This window comes from Eleutherodactylus coqui, chromosome 13 (genome assembly GCF_035609145.1).
Source record: "Eleutherodactylus coqui strain aEleCoq1 chromosome 13, aEleCoq1.hap1, whole genome shotgun sequence".
In the NCBI taxonomy this organism is placed as follows: domain Eukaryota; kingdom Metazoa; phylum Chordata; class Amphibia; order Anura; family Eleutherodactylidae; genus Eleutherodactylus; species Eleutherodactylus coqui.
In genome coordinates, this window is record NC_089849.1 from 79,527,497 (window position 1) to 79,533,496 (window position 6,000).

The 6,000-nt window shown below is 41.0% G+C and overlaps 6 non-coding genes across 6 annotated transcripts; all 6 read left to right on the plus strand.

Annotated features, from left to right (window-relative positions):
* Positions 1 to 354: 354 nt before the first annotated feature.
* TRNAL-AAG (transfer RNA leucine (anticodon AAG)) lies at positions 355 to 436 on the plus strand. The gene has a single exon. It is a non-coding gene; the product is annotated as a tRNA-Leu (tRNA).
* Positions 437 to 1,472: 1,036 nt separating this feature from the next.
* Positions 1,473 to 1,554, plus strand: TRNAL-AAG (transfer RNA leucine (anticodon AAG)). Its single transcript has one exon. It is a non-coding gene; the product is annotated as a tRNA-Leu (tRNA).
* Positions 1,555 to 2,573: 1,019 nt separating this feature from the next.
* Positions 2,574 to 2,655, plus strand: TRNAL-AAG (transfer RNA leucine (anticodon AAG)). Its single transcript has one exon. It is a non-coding gene; the product is annotated as a tRNA-Leu (tRNA).
* Positions 2,656 to 4,250: 1,595 nt separating this feature from the next.
* TRNAL-AAG (transfer RNA leucine (anticodon AAG)) lies at positions 4,251 to 4,332 on the plus strand. Its single transcript has one exon. It is a non-coding gene; the product is annotated as a tRNA-Leu (tRNA).
* A 477-nt stretch (positions 4,333 to 4,809) lies between these two features.
* TRNAL-AAG (transfer RNA leucine (anticodon AAG)) lies at positions 4,810 to 4,891 on the plus strand. Its single transcript has one exon. It is a non-coding gene; the product is annotated as a tRNA-Leu (tRNA).
* Positions 4,892 to 5,368: 477 nt separating this feature from the next.
* TRNAL-AAG (transfer RNA leucine (anticodon AAG)) lies at positions 5,369 to 5,450 on the plus strand. Its single transcript has one exon. It is a non-coding gene; the product is annotated as a tRNA-Leu (tRNA).
* Positions 5,451 to 6,000: the final 550 nt, after the last annotated feature.

Consider the following 6,000-nt stretch of genomic DNA (forward strand, 5'->3'; position numbering starts at 1 on the left):
AAAAGGCTTTTGATGATATTCCCAAGATGTTATGGCACAGATTAAGCTACCCTGATGCGCTAGCTAAGTAGACATTAGGCGCACTCCACGATCTTGCACTTCAAAGCCTTCAATAGCCTAGAAACATCTGAAAAAGCAGTAGTGCGGTAATACTGTTGAACTCACTTGCGTTTGCTTCCTTTCTAACTGGAGGAATGCATTTTCAGCCTTCTGCTGCCATCATTAAATATTCAGCTCGAATGCAGCAACAATTCTTCTTTTTAAATCAAATTCTGGAAAAGGATTTCTTGCCAGGAGAAATGTTCTTTATGAAATCTCTTGGACATTTTGATCCAAAATTATCCACTTTTTCATGGTAGCATGGCCGAGCGGTCTAAGGCGCTGGATTAAGGCTCCAGTCTCTTTGGAGGCGTGGGTTCGAATCCCACTGCTGCCAGTTTTCAATTTTGAAAGCTCTCAAGTTGCTTTCTGAACATTTTAGTGGTCAGAAGAACTTGCTTTTGATGATGCTCAGAAATGGACTTTTTGGCCTTCTCTGAAACCGAACAAACTCTATAAGAAAAGGCTTTTGATGATATTCCCAAGATGTTATGGCACAGATTAAGCTACCCTGATGCGCTAGCTAAGTAGACATTAGGCGCACTCCACGATCTTGCACTTCAAAGCCTTCAATAGCCTAGAAACATCTGAAAAAGCAGTAGTGCGGTAATACTGTTGAACTCACTTGCGTTTGCTTCCTTTCTAACTGGAGGAATGCATTTTCAGCCTTCTGCTGCCATCATTAAATATTCAGCTCGAATGCAGCAACAATTCTTCTTTTTAAATCAAATTCTGGAAAAGGATTTCTTGCCAGGAGAAATGTTCTTTATGAAATCTCTTGGACATTTTGATGCCAAATTATCCACTTTTTCATGGTAGCATGGCCGAGCGGTCTAACGCGCTGGATTAAGGCTCCAGTCTCTTTGGAGGCGTGGGTTCGAACCACACTGCTGCCAGTTTTCAATCTTGAAAGCTCTCAAGTTGCTTTCTGAACATTTTAGTGGTCAGAAGAACTTGCTTTTGATGATGCTCAGAAATGGACTTTTTGGCCTTTTCTGAAACCGAACAAACTCTATAAGAAAAGGCTTTTGATGATATTCCCAAGATGTTATGGCACAGATTAAGCTACCCTGATGCGCTAGCTAAGTAGACATTAGGCGCACTCCACGATCTTGCACTTCAAAGCCTTCAATAGCCTAGAAACATCTGAAAAAGCAGTAGTGCGGTAATACTGTTGAACTCACTTGCGTTTGCTTCCTTTCTAACTGGAGGAATGCATTTTCAGCCTTCTGCTGCCATCATTAAATATTCAGCTCGAATGCAGCAACAATTCTTCTTTTTAAATCAAATTCTGGAAAAGGATTTCTTGCCAGGAGAAATGTTCTTTATGAAATCTCTTGGACATTTTGATCCAAAATTATCCAGTTTTTCATGGTAGCATGGCCGAGCGGTCTAAGGCGCTGGATTAAGGCTCCAGTCTCTTTGGAGGCGTGGGTTCGAATCCCACTGCTGCCAGTTTTCAATTGCTTTCTGAACATTTTAGTGGTCAGAAGAACTTGCTTTTGATGATGCTCAGAAATGGACTTTTTGGCCTTTTCTGAAACCGAACAAACTCTATAAGAAAAGGCTTTTGATGATATTCCCAAGATGTTATGGCACAGATTAAGCTACCCTGATGCGCTAGCTAAGTAGACATTAGGCGCACTCCACGATCTTGCACTTCAAAGCCTTCAATAGCCTAGAAACATCTGAAAAAGCAGTAGTGCGGTAATACTGTTGAACTCACTTGCGTTTGCTTCCTTTCTAACTGGAGGAATGCATTTTCAGCCTTCTGCTGCCATCATTAAATATTCAGCTCGAATGCAGCAACAATTCTTCTTTTTAAATCAAATTCTGGAAAAGGATTTCTTGCCAGGAGAAATGTTCTTTATGAAATCTCTTGGACATTTTGATCCAAAATTATCCACTTTTTCATGGTAGCATGGCCGAGCGGTCTAACGCGCTGGATTAAGGCTCCAGTCTCTTTTTAGGCGTGGGTTCGAATCTCACTGCTGCCAGTTTTCAATTTTGAAAGCTCTCAAGTTGCTTTCTGAACATTTTAGTGGTCAGAAGAACTTGCTTTTGATGATGCTCAGAAATGGACTTTTTGGCCTTTTCTGAAACCGAACAAACTCTATAAGAAAAGGCTTTTGATGATATTCCCAAGATGTTATGGCACAGATTAAGCTACCCTGATGCGCTAGCTAAGTAGACATTAGGCGCACTCCACGATCTTGCACTTCAAAGCCTTCAATAGCCTAGAAACATCTGAAAAAGCAGTAGTGCGGTAATACTGTTGAACTCACTTGCGTTTGCTTCCTTTCTAACTGGAGGAATGCATTTTCAGCCTTCTGCTGCCATCATTAAATATTCAGCTCGAATGCAGCAACAATTCTTCTTTTTAAATCAAATTCTGGAAAAGGATTTCTTGCCAGGAGAAATGTTCTTTATGAAATCTCTTGGACATTTTGATCCAAAATTATCCCTTTTTTCATGGTAGCATGGCCGAGCGGTCTAAGGCGCTGGATTAAGGCTCCAGTCTCTTTGGAGGCGTGGGTTCGAATCCCACTGCTGCCAGTTTTTAATTTTGAAAGCTCTCAAGTTGCTTTCTGAACATTTTAGTGGTCAGAAGAACTTGCTTTTGATGATGCTCAGAAATGGACTTTTTGGCCTTTTCTGAAACCGAACAAACTCTATAAGAAAAGGCTTTTGATGATATTCCCAAGATGTTATGGCACAGATTAAGCTACCCTGATGCGCTAGCTAAGTAGACATTAGGCGCACTCCACGATCTTGCACTTCAAAGCCTTCAATAGCCTAGAAACATCTGAAAAAGCAGTAGTGCGGTAATACTGTTGAACTCACTTGCGTTTGCTTCCTTTCTAACTGGAGGAATGCATTTTCAGCCTTCTGCTGCCATCATTAAATATTCAGCTCGAATGCAGCAACAATTCTTCTTTTTAAATCAAATTCTGGAAAAGGATTTCTTGCCAGGAGAAATGTTCTTTATGAAATCTCTTGGACATTTTGATCCCAAATTATCCACTTATTCATGGTAGCATGGCCGAGCGGTCTAACGCGCTGGATTAAGGCTCCAGTCTCTTTGGAGGCATGGGTTCGAATCTCACTGCTGCCAGTTTTCAATTTTGAAAGCTCTCAAGTTGCTTTCTGAACATTTTAGTGGTCAGAAGAACTTGCTTTTGATGATGCTCAGAAATGGACTTTTTGGCCTTTTCTGAAACCGAACAAACTCTATAAGAAAAGGCTTTTGATGATATTCCCAAGATGTTATGGCACAGATTAAGCTACCCTGATGCGCTAGCTAAGTAGACATTAGGCGCACTCCACGATCTTGCACTTCAAAGCCTTCAATAGCCTAGAAACATCTGAAAAAGCAGTAGTGCGGTAATACTGTTGAACTCACTTGCGTTTGCTTCCTTTCTAACTGGAGGAATGCATTTTCAGCCTTCTGCTGCCATCATTAAATATTCAGCTCGAATGCAGCAACAATTCTTCTTTTTAAATCAAATTCTGGAAAAGGATTTCTTGCCAGGAGAAATGTTCTTTATGAAATCTCTTGGACATTTTGATCCAAAATTATCCACTTTTTCATGGTAGCATGGCCGAGCGGTCTAAGGCGCTGGATTAAGGCTCCAGTCTCTTTGGAGGCGTGGGTTCGAATCCCACAGCTGCCAGTTTTCAATTTTGAAAGCTCTCAAGTTGCTTTCTGAACATTTTAGTGGTCAGAAGAACTTGCTTTTGATGATGCTCAGAAATGAACTTTTTGGCCTTTTCTGAAACCGAACAAACTCTATAAGAAAAGGCTTTTGATGATATTCCCAAGATGTTATGGCACAGATTAAGCTACCCTGATGCGCTAGCTAAGTAGACATTAGGCGCACTCCACGATCTTGCACTTCAAAGCCTTCAATAGCCTAGAAACATCTGAAAAAGCAGTAGTGCGGTAATACTGTTGAACTCACTTGCGTTTGCTTCCTTTCTAACTGGAGGAATGCATTTTCAGCCTTCTGCTGCCATCATTAAATATTCAGCTCGAATGCAGCAACAATTCTTCTTTTTAAATCAAATTCTGGAAAAGGATTTCTTGCCAGGAGAAATGTTGTTTATGAAATCTCTTGGACATTTTGATCCAAAATTATCCACTTTTTCATGGTAGCATGGCCGAGCGGTCTAAGGCGCTGGATTAAGGCTCCAGTCTCTTTGGAGGCGTGGGTTCGAATCCCACTGCTGCCAGTTTTCAATTTTGAAAGCTCTCAAGTTGCTTTCTGAACATTTTAGTGGTCAGAAGAACTTGCTTTTGATGATGCTCAGAAATGGACTTTTTGGCCTTTTCTGAAACCGAACAAACTCTATAAGAAAAGGCTTTTGATGATATTCCCAAGATGTTATGGCACAGATTAAGCTACCCTGATGCGCTAGCTAAGTAGACATTAGGCGCACTCCACGATCTTGCACTTCAAAGCCTTCAATAGCCTAGAAACATCTGAAAAAGCAGTAGTGCGGTAATACTGTTGAACTCACTTGCGTTTGCTTCCTTTCTAACTGGAGGAATGCATTTTCAGCCTTCTGCTGCCATCATTAAATATTCAGCTCGAATGCAGCAACAATTCTTCTTTTTAAATCAAATTCTGGAAAAGGATTTCTTGCCAGGAGAAATGTTCTTTATGAAATCTCTTGGACATTTTGATCCAAAATTATCCACTTTTTCATGGTAGCATGGCCGAGCGGTCTAAGGCGCTGGATTAAGGCTCCAGTCTCTTTGGAGGCGTGGGTTCGAATCCCACTGCTGCCAGTTTTCAATTTTGAAAGCTCTCAAGTTGCTTTCTGAACATTTTAGTGGTCAGAAGAACTTGCTTTTGATGATGCTCAGAAATGGACTTTTTGGCCTTTTCTGAAACCGAACAAACTCTATAAGAAAAGGCTTTTGATGATATTCCCAAGATGTTATGGCACAGATTAAGCTACCCTGATGCGCTAGCTAAGTAGACATTAGGCGCACTCCACGATCTTGCACTTCAAAGCCTTCAATAGCCTAGAAACATCTGAAAAAGCAGTAGTGCGGTAATACTGTTGAACTCACTTGCGTTTGCTTCCTTTCTAACTGGAGGAATGCATTTTCAGCCTTCTGCTGCCATCATTAAATATTCAGCTCGAATGCAGCAACAATTCTTCTTTTTAAATCAAATTCTGGAAAAGGATTTCTTGCCAGGAGAAATGTTCTTTATGAAATCTCTTGGACATTTTGATCCAAAATTATCCACTTTTTCATGGTAGCATGGCCGAGCGGTCTAAGGCGCTGGATTAAGGCTCCAGTCTCTTTGGAGGCGTGGGTTCGAATCCCACTGCTGCCAGTTTTCAATTTTGAAAGCTCTCAAGTTGCTTTCTGAACATTTTAGTGGTCAGAAGAACTTGCTTTTGATGATGCTCAGAAATGGACTTTTTGGCCTTTTCTGAAACCGAACAAACTCTATAAGAAAAGGCTTTTGATGATATTCCCAAGATGTTATGGCACAGATTAAGCTACCCTGATGCGCTAGCTAAGTAGACATTAGGCGCACTCCACGATCTTGCACTTCAAAGCCTTCAATAGCCTAGAAACATCTGAAAAAGCAGTAGTGCGGTAATACTGTTGAACTCACTTGCGTTTGCTTCCTTTCTAACTGGAGGAATGCATTTTCAGCCTTCTGCTGCCATCATTAAATATTCAGCTCGAATGCAGCAACAATTCTTCTTTTTAAATCAAATTCTGGAAAAGGATTTCTTGCCAGGAGAAATGTTCTTTATGAAATCTCTTGGACATTTTGATCCAAAATTATCCCCTTTTTCATGGTAGCATGGCCGAGCGGTCTAAGGCGCTGGATTAAAGGGGTTGTCCCGCGGCAGCAAGTGGGTCTATACACT